The following is a 25,907-nucleotide window of genomic DNA, read 5'->3' as shown; positions in this document are numbered from 1 at the left end:
AATAGAGGTGGTAAGCTTGTTGAGGCATGCAGTATTTTTCTGTGCTGTGGGTAGTACAGTGTGCCGTGTCCCTTCACTGACACTCTGCGATGTTGTATTGCATTACCACAATAAAGCTAATGAATTTGTTCTCCGTGGTATTTTTCATTTAAAAAATCAAAAGGCATTTCCACAGTGCTGCTAGTCCAGGATTTGCCTTATTGTTACCTACTTAGACTTAATAGGACAGTAATAAATTGTAATAAATTAATTATAGACAGTAAAAAAAAATATTGTCTTGCTTAGCGTGTGTGTTAAATATATCTTTCTCTGCACACGTGCACACACCCACACAGACTGTAGACCTGCATAATTATTCTATATTGCAATACCATTGATTATTTCACTAATACTGAATATTTCTTTGATAGAGGAAGAAGAAAAAGGGCATGTATTAAAAGAAGAGGCAGGTCAGGGTAATCCTTGCAATCTAAGAGGAAAGATTGAAAGGTGTTTTGTGAAGGATTTATTGAAGTGCCTTACATTACAGATTCAGCATTTAAGAACTGCTTCAGCAGACTGATAACTTTATAATTGTTGACATTTTGCCTTCCATGTTTGTTTTCCCACTGCAGGATATGTCAAATGTTCTTGTCTTTCATGTAACTTGGCCACCGATTCTTCAATCACAATGCATTTGTCGTTTGCAATGTAAGATCAAAGTTGATTCCTGAATTACTGTTAATGTATCGTTAGAGACTGTAAAATATATGACACAATGATAGCACCTTTCAAATGAATTTCCAAAACACTGTTTCACAACCCTGTCGAGTAAGGAATATTAATGTAATTTGGGTTTGTAGCTATATTGTTTTATATTTAAAGTTGGTAAATATTCATACCTCACAAATCAGAAGAGGTTTAGCTGTCATAAAGTACTTTGGGTGTTGTAATCTGCATGAAATACTGTTTCAGACTCCAGTGGGACTTTGAGTTTTATGGAAACTTTAGTGAAGGTGTGATTTTATAGATGCTCCTTTGAACGACAGTATTCAGATTTAGACTTCTGCCTTTTGCTGACATTTGCATCTTGCTGATTTCAGCTTGAAAAGAAATATGTAAACTGATAAAGACATAGATCTCCGATGGACCATGATAAAAAGTCTCATTATGCTGCATCTTTATGTATCAATACTTTGTATAACTGTATTATGACATAGCATAATAACTAAGTATTGTTAAGGTTTAAGTTATCCCAATGCAGTTTTTGGGACTCGCACATTGCATTTGCCTCTAACTCCCTTCTGGAGGTCAGTGACCCTAAAACATTATGGCTTTAGAACTGTTGCTTATGATAATGTCTGCTTTTGGTTAATAGCCAATAATGAACCATATGTATTTAATCCCTTTTAGATTATATCACAAATAAGTACAAGCAAAAGGTTTTGCAAAGGTATGGGGTGAGGAAAAAGATTAAATTAGTTAAGATCATTGAAATACTTGCAGAAAGATCAGCTATAAAAGCAATACCAAGAAAGATTTTTAAATGAATGTAATAAAGGACAGGAAGTGTTGGAAGACAAAATCCCTAAGAAAATGTTTGTCAGGAAAATGTCCATGGCCAGTCAGCTGAACAAAAGGAGAGAGTCTATTTAAGTAAAGTAAATGTATTTTCATCTCCTCACTCATCTTTTATAACAATCTGTTTTCATGTTGTCCGTTTCAATGGTCTTCAGAAGTTCCCTTTTCATGTAGTGAGAATTTCCTGGTGGTGTAGCTGTAGTATAGAGTGCAAGGCTATGCCTAGCACGCTTTCCTTGTGCACTGAAGTGATGCCTATTCTCAAAAACTGATACCTCCCATGGGCCTAGAGGAAAACTGGAATAATTATTTGTAAAATAATTCCTGTTTCAAACTGCTGTCAAGTGCAAACAGAACAGCAAACTAGAGAACTGCATATCCAGTCGAAGATCATGTTATGAAGGGCAGAGCTTCTTGCCAGTGGGGCAGAGAAAGAGCTGGAATTTCTTTTCTCTCCTTCCTATGACAGAGATAAGTCTTAGTTTTAAATCAGAATTAAGATACCGAAATATCAAAGCCCCAAATCAGAGGATGAAACTTAAAAGCAGCCATTCTCCAGGGTTCAAAAATCCCTGAGGGAATGCATGCACCACAACTCAGCACGTAATTTTTTATATTTTTTCCTTATTTATAGTGGAGGTGATGTGAAAAAAATAATGTAAAACCAGAATTATTTGCCATTATGAGCATAACTCCTCTTATTCTTCTTCCTTTGTAAACTATTATTGTGCTTTTTGGCTCCAAACAGAGCTGCTAAGCAGTAGCCAGCAGTCACGAGTCGCTTGCCCTCCTGTGCTCTGCCTCCTAGGTGATTTTCCTAGAACAACTCTTCCAGTTCTTGAGCTGACTTTCATACTGTGTATGCTATAGCAGTGATCTCTGGAAAAGATCTGTTTGTAAAGGGTCAACTATTCTTGCTGTTTCCGTTACCTGAAACTCTCCTGAGTGAAAACTCTGTAATGAGTATTATCATAAGCATATGACTCTAAGAGGTCATTTCTCACCTGCATTTCTAATAATACTGTAGATACTAGAGCTGTAGACTTGTGAAACTCCAATTGACTCCTTGTCCTTTATACTCCAATAGCCCTTTGGAAAGACTAGAATTTCAGAGGAATGGTAACAGCTTTGTTTGGAAAGGTGATTGCAAATCCCGTGCTTGAATACCAAGCCTTGAGCATGTTAGAATCTATCCTGTTCCAGTCCTCCTGCAGCTGTGAGCTTGCATTTTCAAGGCCTGTGCCCATGAAACATCCTACTGCCTTTTGGCACAATCCTAGCAGCAAAATGTTACTGTTACAGGTGTGACTGTGCTTCACTTCATTTGTTTATGTTTTTAAGAAATAACGCTACCTCTCAAAAATGAACTTTGATAAACTCATACTGCATAAAGCGACTTCTCAGAACACATCTTCCCCTAACAAGAGGCTTCGTTGTTATGAAACAGAGTTCTTTAGCAGTCAGCTCGCACCTTAATGAGTCATTCAGATAAACAGGTTCCAGTGAAGATTGAATTACGATCCTATTCAGCTGTCACAAAGCAACCGCTAGTTCTTCTCAGGAAACTCATGAATAAATAAAAGATCCTGTGCTTCCAGGCCCAAGCCTAGCAGAAATGTAGGGGTGCATGCTTTTCAGTGTGATTTCCCATGTCCTACAAGTACAGCCTTAATGTTGCCATCAGAATTAGATTGGCGCTGATGAAGACATCAAACATTATGTAAGTAAAGACATTTAAAAATAGATGGAAATGTGGGGGTATGAGTGGAAGTATCTATCATTAACACTGAACAATCTGTTAGACAATAACCTCTGATATTTAGCTTGTGCATATAGGATGCAATTCATATGCCTTGCCATTTTGTGTGTGAAGGGGCACTATCCAAAGTTATTTTTAGAATTCCATTTTAGTGAAAAATACGAGTTTTAAAGTCTTTGGGAGAACTTATTCATGTTTATCATCTGCCGAGGCCAATAACTATGTCAGCTCTTCTCTGTGGTTACATCATGGTTTTTAGCATGAATTCAGACTCCAGAGAGGGTTGTGCTACACACATGTAACAAGAACGATTCCTCTGTGAAATTCACAGTTTAGCAGGTGATAGAAGGTGAATAAGAGAAAAAGGGAGTGGGAGGAAGTCATGGTACCACAGTGGTGGGGATGAGAGTAACCCTCGTGTGCCACTTGGCTGAGTATTAGTTTTCATAAGTACTGAAGCAACTGAGAATTTTAAGGAGGACAGCTGGATACCTTTGACAAATGCTCATAGGAAAGCATTCCTTGGGCATGTGGAAGAAGCAGAGATACTTATGTGAAAGTGCAGCTATTGAGGGAGGAAAGGTGGAACTGTTGGCTGAACAGAGGTGGGTACTGACACCTTGGAAGTTTGTAACAGGATGTAGACAGGGCAAGACCTAAGTTCTGTTTACTGGGTGGAGGGAAGCTATTGGCGTGTTTCCCCTGCTGACTGCACAGCATAGTGTGCTGGATCCCGAGCACAAGCAGACAGGCCTGCATTGGAGCGTTTCTGAAATTCTTCCCTACCCTCTCGCAGTGTAGCTGAAATGAAGCCATCTCTGCAAAGATGGGGGCTTATCTGAATTTAATTTGCCGAGCTTAATCAGCAAATCTTTCTACCGAGATTTTCTTACTTTCTCATTTTTGAAATGCAACCGAAGATGATATGGAAAGGTGCCTTACTGCTTCACAGCTGTGGTCGCAACACTGTTTATTTCTAAAACTGTTCTTTCAAGAGCCCCAACATCTTTGCACATGGTTATTTTGACCTGAATATTGCAGGAAGAGGGATGTGAAGATAAAGCATGTGGTTCAGAGCGTGAAGACTGTGCAAAAGTGAGGACGCAGAGGAAGTTCTTGCAGAAATTAACTGCAAAACACCCTCTGTTTTCTGCAGGAGTATGTCTGATACTGCTTTCAGCTTATGGAGTCTTCCAACTAGAAAAATACTAGAGAAAGATTAAATTACTTCCTATCAGATGTGCCATGGTAAAATATATTAAAAAGATAGTTATGGAAAGGTCAACAAGGGTGCTGAGGACCTCGGGTTGGTAAATCTTTACATTTGTGGGCAGAAAACAAATCTACTGGATTAGAGAAATAGACCTCCATGAAACCATGGTTTGAATTCATGGCTCCCTTCAGAGGAAGTTAGAAAGTTTTCTGCTGAGAGTGACGTTTGCATGAGGAAACGAATAATCATAAACAGAATACTCTAGATTATTAAATACTTATGGGTGTGCTTACATATAAATAAATAAGATTATATAGTACATAAATAAAAAAGATTATTTATTTTTTTGTGCTATAGTCCTGCCTAGAAACCTCATTCACAAATCAGGTACTCACTGAACAGATGAGAGTCCTGATTTAGTGACAAGATACAACACAAAAGTGCAGATGGCAAATGAGCATCTCAGTATACTTTATCTTTTATATTTAGTCTTAAAAGTGAGAAATTATGAAAAATAGTTATTTTTACCATTGTATTTCTTCTGCTCTTTTAATCAATGCACCTAATACTGTTGAATAGTCAGCCTTTCCAATGTGTATATGTGCTTGGTAATGCGTTGTACATGCTTTGATTCAAGGGATGGCTTGTGAATAGGCATATAAATCTACTGGCCCCATGCACCGCTCAGATGGTTGATGTTGTGCATCTTTTGGAAGGTTTTCATTGGAGCTTCAGAGGGAATTTAACCATGCCAACAGAAGTTTGTTTCTTGCACATATTTGCAAGCTGTCCTTCCAGTCAATTCATTCTAGCACTTGAATTATAGCCTTGTAAATTAAGTCTTAGAAATTGTAGGGGTTTTTGACAGACTTGTGTCTGATCCTGATGTAGTGGAAGCAGCCATCTATTCATTACTGTCCATGAAGTGGACAGTCACATAGGTATCTTTATATGTAATCATCTTAGTGATTTGCTAAGCTTCTTCTGGGAATAGGAAGAACAAGTTAATTGCATTTCATGCTAGACTTTACATCAAACATTCATTCATTTAAAACAGTCACAATGCTGATGCTGTGTTACATTACTTTTTAAATCCTTTTTTATTTTTAAAAAACTTTTTCACCATTTTTCATGTTTCCCAAGGAAGCAGTTTAAAATGCATATGATTCTTACTCGCTGTAGGTGGTATTAAAATTGATGGACTTACAGTGTAAGGAAGGGCAGCTAATTTTGCCTGAGGGGGAGAGAGGCTTTAATGGATCTTTTCTTGGGTTACGAAGCTGAACTAAAAAACAATTAGGATCTTACACAAAGATCAGTAGGAGTTTGTCCACTGGTTTCTGTGACTTTGGGTTGTGCTTATCTCAATAATTTATGGTCTCTACTGAGTCATTTTGCAAATGGCATTTGGTTGTTGGCCACAACAGAAAATGCTAAGCAAAGGATTAAGTAGTTTTGACCTATCCCAAATGCAGGATCTTTTAAGGTTCCTCAGAAAGAAGTTAATTTCGAATTATATTTACATGAAAATGTAGTGTATTTGAGGTGGTTGTTCCCAAACCTTCTTTAAAAAGGAATTTGCGAATGTTGACATAGCTGACTGCATCAAAAAAATTTTGAAATATCAAACCTAATGCTCCTTCTTAAGCTGGGGAGCACTGAGTCGTGTGGGTGAGCTGGCAAAAAGATGCAGGACTTCTAATGGTACTTTGTATAAGGTTTGCTGGAACTGTGTTGTTAATATAAAGTGATACTCTGACAAACTTGCAGACTCCCATGCTAAATATTAGTCAGAATTTTTCTGCTTGCTTCTATGTCCCTACATTTTATAGAGAAAATACTGAAGCTAAATATTTTAATTTACCCTCTGAAATTAATTTCCTGCAAGGGACCAATGACTACAGTGTTTAAGTCTTATTTTGGAGGTCTGTTGGACTTCTGTCTTGTTGCCTGCCCTGACAAAATGTTTATTCAGCAAGGTTGAATTTATTGGTTTAGATTGGCTTCTATTGTATGTAACGTATATTTAACCATCAGTTTCAAGCAGCATTTGGGGCCACATGCAATGAAAAACATGTTAATGAAACCTGCTGCATTGTAGGAAGAGCAAGTGCTAGTTGGCTAGTAAAAATGCGCTTTTAACAAACTGGACACTTGACTTGTTTTGTTTTATTCTACACAGTTTGGAAATGATCCATCATGTCTGCAGCCTACAACATCACAGAAAACATTTGATCAGACCCAGTTTTTAGAAGAGACCCAGATTTCTAAGTCTCATGTCACCACCTTAAATCAAGAACATCATCATTTGCAGTTTTTAGTAAGTCCTGTCTTTGTTTTTACTATATTATGGCAAGTGACGAATATAAAGACAGCTCTAGTTTTGTGGTCTGTGCTGCTTCTTTGTTTGCTTGGTTGATTGGGCTTCTTTTGTTTGCATGTGCACTAACATCAGGGGGTTGGGGTTTTCTGAGGTGGAGTGTTTGGGAGAAGTAGGGTTTAGCTCCACAATCTTTATAGCGATAGATTTTGTATTGATTTCTTAAAATCTTTTAGAACAGAAGTAGTGCCTAAATAATATAGATATGTACTTGGGACATAATTTAAGCATGAAATGATAGTTTAATAAACAAAAATGTGATATAAAGAGTAATTCCAATGCTTTGTTCTGGATGCATGAACACAAAAGTGCAGGATCCAGTGATCAGCACATTCCAATCTGTTTTGTTGTATACATCCTAACACTTGATTCTGAATGTCAGCAGATTTTGTCCAGTTGGATTGCTATGGGCTTGCACAAATTCTGATTTTCAGGGCCGTTTTGTGTTCAGAGAAGAACCTTTTAGATGGGTCCTTTGAATATAAAAGCTATAGGACAATGTTAGTGCACCTGGTGACAACTTCCAGAGAGGAATATGTGTGACAGTGAGGTGTCTTGAATTATCTCTTTTAGAAAGTGAAATACTTTCACTTAAGTACAAAGACATTTCAATACATGAATGGACAAATTTCTGTTGCTTTTTAAAATCAGAGTTGCAGATGGAACACTACATTTTGTTTCCTGTAATTAGTAGCTTTCATTACACTAAGGATCTTACTCCTTTTGGGACTATGAAATTATAATGGGTGTAATTTATTTATTTTTTTTTTAAACTTGGTTATGAAAACAAAAATACTGTGAAGAAAGAAGACAAGGTTTTAGAAGTCTTTGGAAGAACTAGATTGGACTAGTCCTGAGTTGAATGTTGGAGTCAATTTTCAGCAGCAAATGCAGTTCTGTGGGTAGAGGCGGAGATCTACGGTGTACAGGGTTATCCTCTAAAACTTGCCAATTGCCTGAGATAAAGAAGCCATAATTTCACGGTTGTCCTTTCCATCAAAGCGCCTGCTTAATCAAGCTACTTCTCCCCCTGCCCACCCCAGCGTTATTTTTAGCACAGATCAGTTCCTCATGCAGCTCCTTTCACAGCTGCAGAAGGAGTTGTAATGGCACATTTGGGAAGTGTAGCATGCCTGTGGTGAGCGAGCGATGGGCAGGTGACTGGTGCTCATGCTACTGCCAGCAGGAAAAAATCCTAGCACTAAATACTGCATAATAATACTGGGACATGAGAATCCCTGTATGAACTTCTAGAATTGCAAAACTGTCTATATTTTGTTTATCTTTTCAGAAACACTGACAAAACCACAACTGACTGACTCAATAATGATAGTGAAGCAAAGAATATTGATGTTTGGAAATCTACATTGCCTTTATTCATTGCTTATTATTTAGTTCTAGTAGAAGAAGAATAGTTGCTTTTGAATGTAAAGAAATGTTGAAACTTTGTGGCTTGGCAAGGAAACATCTGTCTGTCATCTTTTAGCAGTGGGTTTTTTGTAAATAGCTGAACAAAATTGTGTTTAAAACTTGTTCTTTATCATAGAAAAGTACCTGATTTTGTGTTTAGACATACTACTTCAAGATGAAGTAGCATAAGCCATTTCTGTTGTTTGAGTTCAGAGTTACCTGAAACAGAGTAAACTACAGTTTTCAGATCTTCCATTTAGATACAGACTTCAGGGCTTTGTTTCTCAACCTAGTGCTGTTTTACAGAGAAATATTCTTTTCAAATGAGACAGAATAATATTACTCTTTGGTGCTAAAGCAACTATACTTGTTAAAATTCAGTTTACAAAGCAAAACCTTGAAGCTGAAATGTGCTCCCTCGATCTCTTTATGTCCCAACATTGGCAGCCATTGCTCTGAATTCTCCTTGCCACAGATACAGATGATTTTATTAGTTTTAAGTTACTCTCTTCTTTTTGCAAATATGTTTACTATGGTGGTACTTCTTTGAGTGACATGTAAGTAATGATTGGCTTGGACATGTCCTGCATAAAAACAGGGGGCCATGTGTTCAGGGATGGTATAGTGAGTTTATTACCCTTCAGAAAACATGGTTTCTGCTGTGTGACTATAAAGAAGATGGAGCCAAACTCTTTGTGGAAATGCACAGTGAAAGCACTAGAGGTAATAGACACAGGGTGTAGCAAGAGAAATTCTTATTATATTTAAGAAAAAAAAAATCTTTAGAATTAGGGTGGTCAAACACCAGGGCATTTTGCAGAGAGGTTGTGGAATCTCCTTCCTTGGAGAGATGAAAACCTCAACTGGTGAAAGCCCTGAGCAAACTGATCCAGCCCTGAAGTTGGCCCTGCTTCGAGCAGGAACTTGGACTAGGTCCTTCAGAGTCCTGCAACCTAAATTATCCTATGATTATATAAATGGGAACACTTACTTACATGCATAAATTTTCCTTATTTATGATTATTGATTGTATATACCTGTCCTCAGAAAAAGGCACTATTACATTTACAGCCAGTTCAAACAATAGATTCTTGAAAAGTATACAACAGGGAATACTAAAAGCATATTTTAATGTGTAAGGGGCAGAGGAGCCGCTAATAAAGGTTTGTCCTATAAGCATGTTTTATAGCTGTTAACACAGTTTTTGCACTCTGCATAGCTGATTGCAATTCAATTGATTGTGTAATTGAAGTTATACCTGTATTGAAACAAGACTGATCCTATAACTAGACCTGCATGTATGAATATTTGCTAGTACTGTACACTCCCCATTTAAAAAATGTGCTATTATGCCAGCCTAAAATCATGTATGTCCATATCTGTGTGAAGAATACGTGCATACTGTAAGTCCTGTAGACCCCTCAGGACTGGCAGGTGTTATGAAAAATAAGCTACTGTGATTTATTTTCCAGTGATAATGAGTTCTGAGGAGTGTGTATGTTGGTCAGATACTTGATCCACATCTCTTGGTGACTGAGTTATAAGATGTAGTTCATATATCACCTTTGATCTTCAAAGCACTGTGCATTCAATAACTAACAGAATAATTTAAAGAAAATTCATTAAAATATATCATTTTTAAACCTAATGTTCTCACTTTTCTTACATTGTACCTCACTGAACTGAAAGTAAAGGCTTAAAGCTTTGCTTTAAGAGCCTGATGTTTGAAGCTTGAGGTTCTAAATTTGGTGCTGGATTTATCCATTTGAAGGATATGAGTTTGATTGCATCAGAAGTAATTATGTTTAATATGACAAGAGAAAAGTGCATAAATGTGATATTTTGAACGGCTGTTAATTCCTTCTTTGCATCTCTGCCTCTGAAAAGAATAATTACATAGCTGTGATGTGAACTGAATGTTAAGGTCTGGTGAAAGACATTTCTGGTAAAAAAGTGAAGTCAATCTTCTAACGCTGTGCGTAGAAGCTCCCTTAACAGAAGGCATTTGAGAAGTTACATAGTTGTTTGTAGACCCAGACCCAGAATACTTACAAAAGACCAACTTGAGGCAAAAATGGGAAGCCACTAAAATTAATGGGAATTTTGCTCTTAATTTAATTCACACAAGTAATTCATGCTTTCAGTAAGTATAAAGTTGTGCTGTAAAACAAAAAGCAGTGGTTTGGATCAGGGTCTTGAGAACAGAATAGAGAAACGATTATTTGCAGCAGCTGGTTTCAGTCCAGTGTAGCCTTTGAGTCCATTCGGAGCCTATTCTCACCGCTCGGTTTGTCAGTATTTAAGGGGAACACAAGAAACATAAACGGTCGCTGGGCAGTAGCAGCCATCTGGATACAGGGCACACTTGGACACCCAAACCAGCCTCTACTTAAAACACTATTATTTGCACAGTATTGTAGTGTGGGTAGTGGGAGAGCTAGATACTCTAGAGCCAGGATTAAAATTTCCTAACAAAATATTAAATAATGTTTCTTTCATACTGTAGTTACAGTACTTTGGGGCTAAATTTTAACTTAACTGTTCACTATATAACTATATAACTATATAACTGTTAGTGAATTGCTGCAACTTTATCAGTAACAATAACTTTTAAACATTTACATTGAAGATCAGAAGGAATAGGTGCAATTTTTCATTCTGGTACTGTATGTTTCAGCAGCAGTTTCACTGCAAGAGAAAAATGGTGTATTTTAGTAAACAGAGACCAGATTTTTTATCTACAGACAAATGTTTCCTTCGTCATCTGTCATTAGCTTTCTGTGTACATAAATATAACAGACTTGCACCAGTTACCTGTTAGTTACCAGGCAACAGCAGCATTTGACACTGCCTGCAGCTGCAGTGAATGGCGTCCGTCTCCCTGATTGTAAATTAAAGTGCTCTGAATTTTGAACTGAGGTTGATAAAAAGGACGTTAGTGCAAGTATAATGCCGCTTTCACCATAGTAGCAACATGTCAGCAGAGTTTCTATAACAACAGCAGTTTGCTAAGATATAGCCGTCTATCACATGTTCATGATGGAAAAAATCGTAATTGCTTTAGTCTTTTGCAATACGGAGTTTTCTGTAAGATACACGCTGTACTCCATTTAAGCGTCTTTGCCTCTGTGCAAAGCAGGAGTCTGTCATGCTTCCCAAGATTCGCTTGGATCCATTGTTGACTGAGGTCAGAGCACTCAATGTTTACAATAGGCAAAAAACTGGGCTGAAAGGAAATAAAACCATTAATCTTTAATTTGTAAATATTTTGAGTATTGCTTGCTGTTTGGAGATGGTTTGCAGCCTCTTAATGATGGCAGAGCACTGAGGCTCGATATTAGTATAATAACCAAAACCATGAATGCCTCTGATATAATACCTAATGTTTAGCCTAGGTAGCTGGCTCTATGAAAGGAAGTTACCTGTCTTTCCTGTGCCCTGTACATGTGTGGGATTTTTAGCAGTGAAAGCAACAATATCTATGGCCAAAACCAGTATCTGGTTTTTGGTAAATGCTGAAGTTAATCATAATGTGTTTGAATTTTTATCATATTGGGTCTCTTCTGAGCATTTTTAAACATATGGCACCGAGTACCAATGAGCTATTTTAATAGTTTATTTCCCTTTACCATTCCATCATCAATTTTCTTCTCTATACCAGTGGAATGACTTATATAACCTTCCATTCCTGATGATATTTTTTAGATTAACTATTGCCTGTGCAAATGTAGGATTCTGGTTTGATCTTGTTGATGCAGTGCCAGTATAATAAAAGCCTTTCTTATCTGCAGGCTGTGAAGGGAACTTCCATCAAAAATAGATCTTAATGTGGTCTTGAAAGGTATTTTTTTCTAAGTTTAAGCAGGTTGTTTCATTCCTGAATGAATGAAAGCAGTAAAAGATATTTAAAGCCCCAAAATGAGACATCCCATATAAGATTGGATTAAATTAGTAGCCATTAAAGCAGGCAGACCTTTTTTCTTTCTTCCCTAGAAGGTAATATTCTTACTGCCTCAGTTTAAAAAGGTTGTTGACTCAAATATGACCTTTTAATAAAAACACTCTTGTAACATAGTTTCCATCTTTTCTGTGGACTAATCAAAGCCATGGCCAGGGTAGGTCAGGAGAGGCACCAGCTTGGAGCAGGTACGCTCAGGCACGTTGCTGTTGCTGCCTGGGACTGAGTGGTTTACAGGCACGGTGGTGGCTGTTAAAGGGAGCTCTGGAGAGATGATGTGTGCCTAGATGTTCAAAAGAGCATAGGTGAGGCAGGCCTTTAGCAGACTCAGGGCAGTTTTTCCTGTGCTGGATGCAGTGCTGCCCTGTTACGATTCTGGTAAAAACATGCTAGCTATCTTTGAAGTGTTATAGATCTATAGTTGTGATTTCCCTCATGAATACATCCATTAATCCTGCTGGATTATAAAATTCAAATGTAAGGCCTTCTGATAATCTTTATTGTATATGATATATTCAAACTGTGCAAATTCTTATATTAAAAACTAGGCTTTTGGGTTTTGTGACTGTAGGTTTAGGAGACATCCCAAAATGAACTCAGTATAACTGAGATAACTGAGCCGTGAATCCTGCTTAAATAGACAAAAGCAATGAAACATTCTTATCTCCATTCCTCTGTAAGGAACAGAACCAAGTGAGCTAATTAATACCTAAGGAAAGTCAAAGATAGATTCAGGAACTGAATGCAGATTTTCTCATTCCCAGGTAGTGCTCGCAGGGCATGGTTTTTGGTTTTGCATTTTGTTCTCTGTCATTTAAATACATCCAACCAACAAACAGCAAGTGACACAAACCTTTGAAGGTTCCACCTCCCCTAAAACAGTTATGTTCTGAACCTGGGATATGAGTTGGGATTCTGTTTACAAGACAGTGTATATATTTTTTTAAATCTTGATTTTGTGTTTATGGATGTAGTCTATATTTTCCTCAATCTCACACTACCCAGGGTTCTGTTCATTGCTCTCTGAAAGGACATATCTGCATAAGCCTAACTGTGTATATTATTTTTCTCCTAAATCTACTGTCCATAGTCACAGTCCCAGTTTCCTTCTAAATTGCATCAACAAATGTAATATTCGTATCTGATGAGAAAGCTAAAGAATCTCATGCATTATTGGTTGCAGCAAAACAAAAGGCTTACGGAGCAAGGTGATTTATTACTTCATTTTTCTGAAACACATTATAAGATTAAATTTTTTGCTTATACTTTTTCCTATCCTAATTAGATTTGCCTCTTGTTGAATCATCTTTAAGACAATATAGTACGTCTGAGGAGAGAACGTTATTTAATTAACTTTTGTCCTAATGAATCAGACTGCAGAATTTTGTACTAGCTTTTGTGAAGCTTCTTGTCCAGTAAATCTGTTGGAGACGAAGTATTCAGGTGATACTAAAAATATAAACCTTCAACTTAAACTCCATACTAAAATCTTTAGGCTCAGTCTTGTTACTACCGAATTCAGAGATGAATTAGATGATGGCTCTCTGATTTTGGCTTGAGATTTAATTTATAAATAATTTAGGGGACTGATTAACTCTTTTTATAGGATGCATGGGAATTAATGTTTTATCTTCAAATAATTATTACATCAAACCCAGATGATTAAAATGATAGCGCACATCAAAGCTTTCTCTGGTAGGAACAGCAGTAACACCTCTCTTGTTGGTTGTTTCATATTCAGGTCTGGAGCTACCTCAGACTCTCTGCTGAGGCTTCCAAAAACCTAACTGTTTAATATTAATTTTGCTCCTGGCTTTTATGTTATGAAACAACCGGTTCTTCAACTCCTAGTTTTCTCCTAGTTCTCAAACTGAACTAGACTGAGTCCTTCAATGCATTTCTAAGAGACTCTTCAGCAGCCTTCACATAGCTGAAGACTGCGATCACTACTCAAATGAGCGACTGGGTGGCAAAACAGTCTCTGTTCTGTTAAAACTGATGGCCTAAAGCCAGAATAGTCTGGACTCCATTTCTAAATATCTGCAAGTCTTTTTACTAGTGTTGGTGTTCATTTTGTTTCACATAATATAGGCCAAATTCTGATTACTGGTAGTACCACTGAAGTCAGCACGGCTGGTAATGAGAGTAGTGCAAGCAAGATACAGCCTTATCTGTGTGACTAACCAAATTGTTCTCTAGCAGCATATAAATGTAGACTAGATCATGATTTGACCAAACTTTCCACTGTTTCCTGGAGAAGTACTAGTGATTAGATCTATAGCAAGAAGGCTACTCAAAGCTACCAAGCTTGCTTTTCACTGGCTAAGGAACACAAGAAGTATTGGATCAAAAATCCAGTTTATATAAATGCTGCACAAGGTGTACAGCACAGCTGGGAGAAAGATGTTTTAAATGAAACCCCTTTCCATATACAGATATTAGAGCCTGTGATGAGCCCATGGCTCGGTGGTGTACATCAGAGATAAAAGCATATTGGTGAAAAGCGTATTGAATGTCAAAAAGATACACAAAACTGTATTTGTTAGCTGTCCTCTTTCATCAAACATAACCAGAAAATCTGAGATGTGTGAACAGGAGCATATTAGTGTGTGCTGAAGTTTACAAATTCCTGTCTTAACCTGTGCTTAGCACTCATGCATATTTTAGATGCACATACAGAATCTGTGCATATATGTTGGGGATCTTAGTACAGATTCCAAATGCAAAGGCGCTTTACTGACAAATGTTGGTTTAAAAAGAAAAAAAATTATTTCTGTGAAGTGTTTAAAACTGACAAGGTAAGGCATGCACAATGTTTGCGTTTAGATCAAAAGTAACTACGTAACTACAAACTACAGTCCCGGAATTTTTAATTCTTATGGTAAATTAACCTCAAGTTGATATTGCAAGTGCTGTGGTCCTCAGCGTTGTCCTTCAGCAAACACACCTGCAACCTGGAACATTCGCTTTATATCAGGAAATAATGCACGTTTTACTTTCTTGGCGTGAAGTAGCGTGAAGGGAATGGAATGAATTTGGGAGTTGAATGAGACTAATTTACTAAAGGCATAGAAACTTCTGCTTGTCTGTTTAAATGGTTTTGAGACTGCATCTCTGATTTGAAGCAGCAGTTGTGATTCTCCCCTCCAAAGAAGCATTCTGGTTCTGTTTCTAATTGATTAAGATTGGGTGTATGAAGCTCTAAGTGTCTTCAGAGACTTGAAAACATTCAGTGCACACTGGCAGCGTGCAAGATTGCAGTTATGTAGTGAAGTGTGTGAGAATATATGCAATACTTCAGTTATTTACCATTGTAAATAATTGGCACAAGCGATTCCACTGATGTTGCAGAGAGCTCGCGATATACTTCAATAAGCATAAGGTTTTGCAGAACAGGGCTCTGAGACTGCGCGTACGCTTGTAGCTAACCTGTGTAAAGACACTGTAAGAGTACCTATTCTGTGTGAAGACGTGCTAACGAGTGTGGAAGTGTGCCCACCAGCCTTGCCATTTTCTGTCATGTTGGGAGAGAGGCAGCCACCAGCTACATGCTGGACTGCGGGCTTAGTAACGTTTGGCAGCATGCTCTATGTAAATGGCCACTTTTTCTCTCCTTGGGGAATACATGGCAGTATTGGTACACCATCTGGGGCCTAGGTATGGCTTATTTTATTTTGGATGGCCAGATATTAACTACATAGTTTAAAACAAACCGTTTTGAAGCGATCGTTACTTGGGAGGTTCTCTCTTGCCTTATGCACACAGCTGGCTATAAGGTACCTGCATTGCTCTTGAAGAAACCTTGGTAGGTGATTTTCTCTATTTGGGGTAAGTTGCAAAGGAAGCACCTTGCTTCTCATATCTACCAACAGCGAGATCTCATCTTTCGATTTCACTGAGTGTTCCTCCAAACTGGTTAATTTTTCTCCTTCTTAAAAAAAGTAATAATTTCAGACACATTCAAACCATTAGTTCATCCTTACCTGAGAGGTAGTGGGTGGACAAGGGAAACGAGTCGTGCTTAGCATAGCAAGGAGATAATGAGCTATATAAATAATTAGCAACACATTTTTAAAATATGCTCATATAGAGCCAAAAGTATCTTGTCTTGAGTGCATGGTCTCAAAGACGTAATTGGGACTATTCATTTCAGCAAGGCAAATACTATTTAACTCTTTCTCCATGTGGGTTTTTAGAATTCATAAAACATGAAGTGTAGTCATAAATGAACAGAATATGATTCTAAGCAAAGCACACTACATTGAGACCACTCATGAACATATTTTGAAACTTCCTGATTCCTTCTTTAGCAGTAGATGACGTATTTTGCGTCATTGCCATGAAGATTTGCAGATCATTTCTAACAGCTGAAATTCCAGAAAAAAAAAAATGGCACAAACATCTTCACCTGGAGAAAAAAAGGAATGCAGACACTTGAAATATACTCCACCAGCTGTATCATTTCGGTTAACAGAAGATAAAATGCAATTCTAGACACAGCCAGTGCTTCCAGAGAAGACTGGAGGATTCTTTTATTCTGTTATTCTGTGATTTGATCTTTTGCAAAAATTGGAGGCTAGTATTATTTATGAAATTTTATTGAGATAAGAAAGCAGCTGTATAGCTGGATATATATTAAGAAGGGGTGGCCCACTATCTCTTTACTGTCAGTTCCCCAGTTCCTTGTGGGCAGGCAGGATTTTACTTGCAAACAGCAGGAGGGTGTCTGAGGAAGCTGTTAGACTCACAGCTATCGTTGCCCAGTGAAACGCTCCTGTTTCTGGCCACATCACTCTGTTGTGTTCATGTAGCCATATGACTAAGCCATGTAACTGTTTTAAGTATTCTGGATGAGCTACTTTTGGTATTTTAAAATCCTGTGTTTTTATTTGTTTATTAACGTCTATGCTAGCATATTATCCCCTAATCGCTGGCATATTTATGTGTCATTTAAAAAGGACCTCTGTTCTTTCAATTTCTGGATCAGTTTTATAGAGTAGGGGTTAACAGGTGGTTTAGACAAGAGTCTAGGCCTTGTCTTTCAGATGTGACCGTTGCTGCTATACATGTACGGTAGGTAAGTAAAATCCAAAATAATATTTCCAATATTTTGGCCACATTGCTAATATTGCTACAATTGTGATATTCATTTTCATAAATAATAGTGACAAAATTGAGTTACATACATCTGTCTTGGGTAGGTTTCTCCTTATCATAGCAACGTGCTGAAGAAAATATCTGTCATTCCTGATGGGACACCCTGTAGATGAGAACCCTTTGCTTTCAGAAAAGGAGTGCTGAAGCCAAGTAAGACCCAGTAACTTTACCTCAGTGCTTTATTAGAAAAAATTCATGCAGTCTTTTGACTACAAATTGAAGAGGGACGTGCTGGCCTCAGAGTCATGTGTGCTGCTAGATTTAAACATGAGCCACGAAGCAGCTCACGGGCAGCAGTCCAATCCCAGAAGTGCATTGCTTACTTTGATTGCTTTCTTTGCTAGTAAAAATAAGAAGCAAGGCCAAGGATATGAGCAGGCAGAGTCAGACTGTGACTTAGAGATGTGATATATATGTTTGGTTTTTTTCTTTTTCTCTTACTGATTTAAATGGAGATGTACTGGAGGGAAGCTGGTCCAGCTACTGCCCTGATGGTGCCTTGTTTTCTTCGTGGATTAACTGGGAACTCCAATCTGCAAGGCTGCCAGTCTGGCCCCTTTCATCAGCACTGAATCACTTTAAAAAGAAATACAGTGCATGTGATTATGAAAAGCATTTCCATTTATAACACACCATGACAATTCAGCTCAGTCACCACAACGTTATATATTAAAAGGAGGTTGAATGTGGAAATTTATGAAATATATAAATGTGGCAATAAAATATACGTGTGACTGTCACTTTATGGAGCCGTGAATACCTATTGACAATTTAAATGATGGTGTTCCCTTTACTTAGCTTCTCTGTGATGTGTACACATCAGCAAAGACAGAGACTGGAGTCCAAAGAAACAGTGATTAGCATATTTTAAAGTTTCCTGTACTGACTGCTTAAATACATTTGCATTAATAGAAAGATGAGACTCTTCATGATGTTCTCTGCCTAACAAAGGCTAAAAATAGTTTTGTTAGAACTCTGGCTGCAGTTCTACTAAATTTTAACAGTTTGGGGGAAAGGAAAACACTTTTGAAAGGTTATAATTAATGAGTTATATGTTGTGCTTTTTTTTTTTTTTTTTAAAGTATACCAAAATAACATGAAGAAATTGGGGCAAGCATGCTATTTTGTGCCTTTGGCATTTTGATGGTTTGCAGCCTAGCTTCCCACTTGAGATGGGGGTGGGCTTTGCTGTTGCCTGCTCTTAGCAGCAAGCTCTCTGCAGCTGTTTAGAAGGGAATTCAGTGTGTAAATTTGAAGATGATTGCACAGAAAGAAAATTCTGTTTTGAATTTACAAAGCAAAGCATTATGCCTACTGCACTCTCATACTGAAGGGCAATCTAGCACAGTGTAACTTTATTTGAGAGAGCGTAAATTGTATTTAAATAGTTGACAGTTTAAAAATTTAGGTCAAGGTCCAGAAAAATTTAAGGTTTGAAAACATCAGGTTTCCTGTTGTGATGGGATCAACAAAAAATGGCCTGTGGCAATAAAGCATGCATGTAACACTAGGCATACTGTTGTGGAGAGAAGAGAAACAATCCAGGCTGCAGGTGTGTAAGTGAAGCAACCAGGGTTAGATCAGGCTCTGAAGTTGCGATGTGTGGAGTGAATTTTTAGGCCCGCTAGTTCCATCAAGTGCTGTCTGGGATGGGAAAGGAGAGTTTAGAAAGTCCAAGCTGCTGTTTTCAGTTCACTGCTGTAAACAGTATTGTAATGGGCAGGGAGATGATTATTAGAACAACTGGAACCCACTAGTACTGTCATTGCCATCGTTGCTGCGTGCACTAAGATCTGTACGTGTGCTCCAGTAATTTGCGGTTTGTGGATGAACGTAACTACCCTAGCACATACATTGTGCTGACAGAGGAAAGATATAATGCTGTAAAAGAGATTTTTGTGTATTTTCTATGAATGAACATCCTGCTTTTCTGATGAAGACTACACTTACTTGTTAAGATGCTGAAGAGTTTAACAACCATATTCTTAGCCATCTTTGGAGGCAGGCCCATGCTTAAAGTTCAAAGAATAAATGCCATAATATTTTATAACATATCCTTTTAATACATGACATATATAAATTAAAACAGAATGTGCAGGAACCCTCTAGAACTACAGTAACAGAGTAGATTTTTCTTGGTTCTGAATAAGTTTTCATGGTATGAGAAACATGTCATTGCAGATAACTAAACAAAGCAGTGTTGCAGAATATATGGGAACAATACATTTGTTAAGAAAAGGATGTATCAGAGTCCAGTGATCTCTACAGATGTTGGAGAAATTATTATTAGCTGACTACTCAGTTGAGTGGATGCAAGGCTAGAGGATTAAAGCCCAGTCTTAGAAATAAAACCTAATTAGCCTTTTTAATTAAGGTACAGACACTTACAGTAATTTTCTCATAACTTTCTCCTTTTAGAATAGATGTGGTCAAATGCTTAATGAGATGTTTCTGGATGTCTGACTCCATGTTGCAGTACTCTCAACATGCTCATTAGAGGGCTTACTGTCAATTTATATACTGTATGTAAACTCAACTGAGAAATACTACAGGAGAGAATCACTAGGCGTGACAAGCTATGATTTAAGGCTTTGGCTTTTTTGTTTCTTTATGGAGATGCATTCTTCATCTCTTCAGCTTACATCCTGTATTAAACAATTACATTACACAAGCGATCGCTACTCAAACATCCATCCACAGTATTTCGTTAACATGTAGTTCATCATTTGGGGGTTTTTTGGGGGGCTGGTTTGGTGTTTCAGAATTCTGATTGCTTTACCTTTGGTGCATGCTTGAGTTCTGACAACAGCATATGCATTAACATAAAAACTACTACAAGAGTTTGCTATTAGCTAAGATTTTTCTTGATACGAGCGATTCAGTGAACTTAAGCTTGGTATTTTTTAGGCTTGCACTAGATCTTCACTTACACATAAGTTTCATAATTTTTAACCCATGAGTTTCATTTAACTGTAAATAGGGAGCATGCTCTTCCACCACATGTGCACGTGGCAGCTTTTGGTGAAGGTGTAGGATTGCATAATGGTCATGTCTGTACAATTCTGAATGTATCCATGTTCATTTTCATACTTAGGAGTTAAGAAGCAAAACTTCTGCATCTATGTTTCTTGAATTCAGCATATAAAGTGTCATTCCACATCGTGATGTAGTGCCTCTTTAGAGGTATTGTGTATTATTCTGCTTTAAGAATAAATGAGTGGAAAAAGCTTTAGAGTATTTAAAAAGAAAAAAAAAAAGACAGACATTTAAAAATGGGGGGGGGGGGGGGAGGAAAGGAGAAAAAAAGAGGAGAAAACCCCAGCTCTGGAGCCCTCAGCACGGGACAGACATGTACCTCTTAGAGTAGGTCCAGAGGAGGGTGGACCGCCTCTCCTACGAGGCCAGGCTGGGAGAGTTGGGGTTGTTCAGCCTGGAGAAGAGAAAGCTGCAGGGAGACCTTATTGTGGCCTTCCAGTGCTTAAAGGGGGACTCTAAGAAATATGGGGACAGACTTTTTAGTATGGCCTGTTGTGATAGGACAAGGGTTAATGGTTTTAAATTTTAAAAAGGGGAGATTTAGACTAGATATAAGGAAGAAATTTTTTCCAGTGAGGGTGGTGAGACACTGGCCAAGGTTGCCCAGAGAGGTGGTAGATGCCCCATCCCTGGAACCATTCCGTGTCAGGCTGGACGGGGCTCTGAGCAACCTGGTCTAGTTGAAGATGTCCCTGCTCACTGCAGGGGGGTTGGACTGGATGGCTTCTAAAGGTCCCTTCCAACCTAAACCATTCTGTGATTCTATGAAGAAAAAAAAAAAAGAAAAAGAAAAAACCCACCCAGTCTTTAGTGCTGCAAAAAGGAGCATTTAGTGTACTAATAGCACTGTGCCAGGTGTGATGTAAATATGGATGGGTGACAGAATGGGAGGCATAAGGATGATTCATAATCTTAGCAGGGAAAAAGTAGTAAAATAGGTAAGCTGCTGTGGTGGTATGGTGTTCAGAGCACTTCTAGGAGTTTTCTCCAGGATATTTTGTCAACCAATGATAATTTGCAGAGAGTTTGGAATATTTCAGCCCGGCTAAACACCCCACATGAGAAGCTTATTCATATTTTTTGAAAGGCTGGAGTCTCTGAGATCATTAAAATCTGGCCTTGAAAGCTCAAGAGGATAGATTTATTCCCCTGTTTCAGGCATAACATTTTCTATTTCAGCACTTAGCGTTTTATTAATAATTCTATAAGTTGGATCGATTTTATTTTTAAAGATAATCAAGATCCTTTAAATTTCAAAATGTTAACAAATAAAAGGCTCAGTTCATAGCTGATTTTGTCTGAACTGTGATTTTCAAAGTCTTACTCTCTTATTTCCCTCTTCAGCTGTGCCCCTATAGAAAGAACTCTGCAATCATACTACCCACTGTAGGGAGAATTCTGAACAGAGCTAAAAGAAGCATTTGTGTGTTAATACCTTTTGGGTTTTTTTATTAACAGTTTTCTATATTTGCATTATGATTTGAAAAGATGAGAGAGAAAGTGTTAGTCACTCACTGGCCTGTATTTACATGCTAATCTTGGTATTCATGCAAGTACAGTTTCTTTGGGAGATTTAGCTGGAAGAGGAGGAAAGAGTCGAGGGTATGCACTGAACTTCAAATCCATGAGGTATAACTTTGTAATGTGAGTAGTAAGCTTGCTAAAGGCAGTTCCTGATTGTATAGAGAGATCTTGGATTTGCTGGATGATGATTACGTTATGGATCTCTGAAACCTGCCTTTAGATGCAGCAGGCTCTGGGGCAATATTAGGCTCCAGAGCTCCCTACCAATTTCATAGCAAACTTGATTAAGCCATTAAATTGCAGATCATTGCTGACAGTAAATTAATTCTTAATCCAAGTCCTATTCTGCACTACATTGGGAGACTTTTGCCAGGAGGCCAGTGGCTTGAAAATGGGTAATTAAATTCTGCTGTAAATACATTTTTATCTACCCTTCTGCTTGCAGGAGCTGGCAAGCAAGCGAGAGCCATTAATTAATACCTGTAATTTGGTTTAGTGGAATAAGCCCTGCTCCTGTCAGATTCTGAAATGTAAACCAAGGCTATGAAGTGGGGAGTAAGTAAAAGATAAAGAAAGCTGACAAAAATGTATACATAAGAGAATCTGTTCTTATTTCTCTCTGTAAAAGATGTTGACTAGTTTGTAGATGTGGCAATACTTGGGTCTGAAGGCAATGTAAAATAGAAAAGTTAAAAAACCCATAAATACAGGAAAAGTAACAGTAGTGGCAAGATGTATTCTGGGCATTTCTTAGTTATGTAATTAATCCCTTATGACCCAACTTTACAACTTCAGGAGGTAATTTTCACAAGCTGATCATCTCTGGTGCACACAGAGTTGTGTATTGGTTGTCACACAAGGTTTGTTTTATTGTTTGGATTTGAACCAAGAAGTAGTTGCAGGTTTTATTCTGAAGTATCGGAAGGAAACTAGAACCTTGTTTGCTAGCACTGTATTAACCCCATTCTCTTTCCATTCCTCTGAAACCAACTCAGTTTTCCTACTTTTCTTGCGTAGTTTTTTGATTTCCTTAAAGTCCTGTAAGTTGGACAGTTATGAGACTCACTCCTTTATTAAGGAAAGATGCCTCCTAATTCCTTCATTAAAGTGAGAAGCAAGCTTGTCCACACTGTTTGCCTATGATAAATAGTTATATCTTAAGAGTTATGGGGTACTTCCAGCTCTCCAAATGGGTTTAAGCCTTCCACAGGGAGTCTGACTTTCATTTACGTGCTCCTAAGGTTCCTATCAGAGGGTTGAGGCTCATCAGGGCTCAAATACAAAGTGATATAGCAAGAGGGAGGATAAAATTGTGACACATCCTTTTGAAAGGATGGTGTGAGTGACCAAGGGGGAAAGATGCCTAGAGAAAGGATTGAGCATGAGTAGCTGGGTATGTCTGTATCCAAATAGTGGAGGGAACTATCTTCACTGCTTTCTAGTACTCTTAAAATTTTCAACTATTTTGTATTTGTGTGAATAATTTTCTAGAAACGAAGGAACAAGAAGCCTGTGGGGATGTCTTAACAGCATTACTGGCTAGGTCTCTTCAGCTATGAGTCAATCTGAATTATATTCAACATGTCTCTTGGCAACCTAATGACATTAGCCTTAGCAGTGTTGTGGCTCATTTACTCTCTTGTGGTTCATATTGCAGGCAGAGATGAGTTTTGAAAATAGATGTTTGGAAACTTCAGAAGGTAAAAAGTTTGCCTGGCAGCAAACATATCTATAAACTTCATTGGACATGAGCAGGTCATATAAAATGGAAGACATCTGATAGTGACACCACCAGGAAAATATCAGTCTTCTGACAAAAATCATAAGAGAAAGAACCGTAGCTCAGTTAAAACAATGTTGCTATACTTAACCTACCTCTCCTTTATAAGGATAATAAACCCAGAACAAGGGTAGAATTAATTTGAAGATCTAGTATAAAAAGTTGCGTAAGTTGTTAAAATGCAAGTTGGGGAAAAGTCCTAAGAGAGAGCCGCAGAGAGACAAGGAGAGAACACAGGTGCAGCTTATCTCATTTGGGCAATAAACGTTGTATTTAATGATCTCCAGTGCCAATTAAAATTGTAGAATTGCAAGGTATTTGATGTTTGACAGAGTAGTAAAAATGAAAAGCACACTAGTTTTCTGGAGAGAAATGCTGTTAAATGGACAATGTTATTGATAGCTGGCTTTGTACATGAATAAAATAATTTACTGCATGTGAGAGTTTTTTTGTAATGAGCGTAGTGACCAAGCCTGTTACACCATGGTCTCTAGTAGCCTCACCATTCTCCTAGCTTATAAAATTCCACAATTTAAAGATATGGTAAGACAGGCTTTTATGGGTCTGTGCAGTTGTTTTTGATCAAGCCTGTGGAGCCCAAAAGCCTTCTGAGCTTAATCTCTTTTTTACCTTCTGAAAAGCATCATCATGAGATTCCATTAAGGATACTTGCATGAAAACATATATCTATATATATGTTTTTATTTTTATATATTTTAGAGAGAGATAGAATTTTATATATATTGATATAGAAAATATTATATATAAAAATACATGCATGTAATATTGTGTACGTTTAAAGTTCAGTCTGAGATTTGTTGCTTTGCTTTCCTGTGTTATTAAAAATTTAACCGTGTCTCCAGCTGAGACACTTTGTCATTTTGAGAGCAATGCAAATGTTAATAATTAAAAGCAATTAAAAAGTGTGTTAAAAGTCATGTAATTTTTATAGGCTGACTGACTGAATAATGGATGTCTCCTAGATTTTCTAGAGTGCCAAAGTGTTACTAAACAAAGCTTCCTCCCATCCTAGAAGCCCTGGAGAAATGAAATAACCTGTTTTGTCAATTTGGGAATCCAGCTGAGGTTTTGGAGTGAAGCTATAAATTATGATCCCTGATGACTCCCATGATCACCATGCTGTGGACCACTCTGAAGTTCTGTCTTTCCATGAATCCAGATGCACAGGATTCCAAGCAATAGGTCACATAAAAGGAATATGTGTGTAAGAACATCCTGAATATGTTAAGTTTTATGTATTCTGTAGTGACCATAAAGTCTACACTGTACCCACATTTTACAGCGCTCAGTGCTCAGAAGTACTACATTTCTAGCAAAGAGAAAGTTTTGATCTCTTTTTCTGAAAGAATGATGAAAGAGCTAAGAAAACAAAATTCTTCCTTCCTTCCCATTTCTAAAAAATAAATTAGTAAGTAAATAAAATAAAAACATAGATGCATGAGTGGGTCAGGAGGATTTTACACAAGAATAACAGAATTATTACGTGGGTCAGGATAGTTGTAGCAGACAGCAGTCCAACCAGAAGCTTAAAGTCAGTATTTCTTGACTGCATTGGTGTTTTTTAGGGCTAAGCCTTTCAGCATATAGTTTAAGCATAGGCCTTGTGTGAGCCTTAGTTATGTAAGCTTTTTACATTTCCTTGAAATCACTGTCTGAAGTGTACAATACTGAACATAGGAGCTTCTTAGTGCTTGTCTCTTACATCACTGTCTGGCACCACTGTCTCTTACACTGAATCTCTGCCCAAGAAACAGAGTGAAGCCACATTCCAAAGAGAAACTCTTAGCTGTCACAACAGGTTCTTCCCTTAAACCTTTCTGTCTCAGTGCTGCGCATTTCCCTCAGTTGCTTGGTTCAAAGAACCGAACAGGATAGCAGGTGCAACACCACCCGTACCAGGAACAGCACTTTAATCCTGGATTTCCCATGGTGTAAACATTCTCCAAACACATTGACGTCAGTTCCAGAACCAACATGCAGACTCACTGCACTGGGTCCAAAGTTTTACAAAAACATGGTTTTTAATTTATTTACTATTGCAGATATTTTCTAAAATTTCAGATTCTTGAAGCAGTTTTTCAGTACGAATGAGACAACTTCTCTAGGACA

At 37.7% G+C, this 25,907-nt stretch overlaps 1 protein-coding gene and 1 long non-coding RNA gene across 14 annotated transcripts in view; both read left to right on the top strand.

Annotated features, from left to right (window-relative positions):
* The window catches only part of LOC135315828 (uncharacterized), a 35,133-nt gene extending 28,330 nt beyond the window's left edge, over positions 1–6,803 (top strand). Inside the window, exon 3 of the long non-coding RNA XR_010375314.1 lies at positions 6,715–6,803. This is a non-coding gene — a long non-coding RNA (uncharacterized LOC135315828). The remainder of the gene's footprint in view (positions 1–6,714) is intronic.
* Positions 1–25,907, top strand: part of RIMBP2 (RIMS binding protein 2) — a 158,582-nt gene that overhangs the window by 34,715 nt on the left and 97,960 nt on the right. The window contains exon 1 of one of the 13 annotated variants that reach the window (XM_064466422.1): positions 6,771–6,852. The exons of the other annotated variants lie outside the window; for them this stretch is intronic. The gene's annotated coding sequence lies outside the window, so the exon portion shown is untranslated. Of the gene's footprint in view, positions 1–6,770; positions 6,853–25,907 lie in introns of those variants that run through there. 13 annotated transcript variants of the gene reach the window in all.

This window comes from Phalacrocorax carbo, chromosome 15 (assembly GCF_963921805.1).
Source record: "Phalacrocorax carbo chromosome 15, bPhaCar2.1, whole genome shotgun sequence".
Classification (NCBI taxonomy): domain Eukaryota; kingdom Metazoa; phylum Chordata; class Aves; order Suliformes; family Phalacrocoracidae; genus Phalacrocorax; species Phalacrocorax carbo.
Note: the sequence above shows the minus strand (reverse complement) of the source record. Positions and strands in the feature narration are given on the sequence as shown.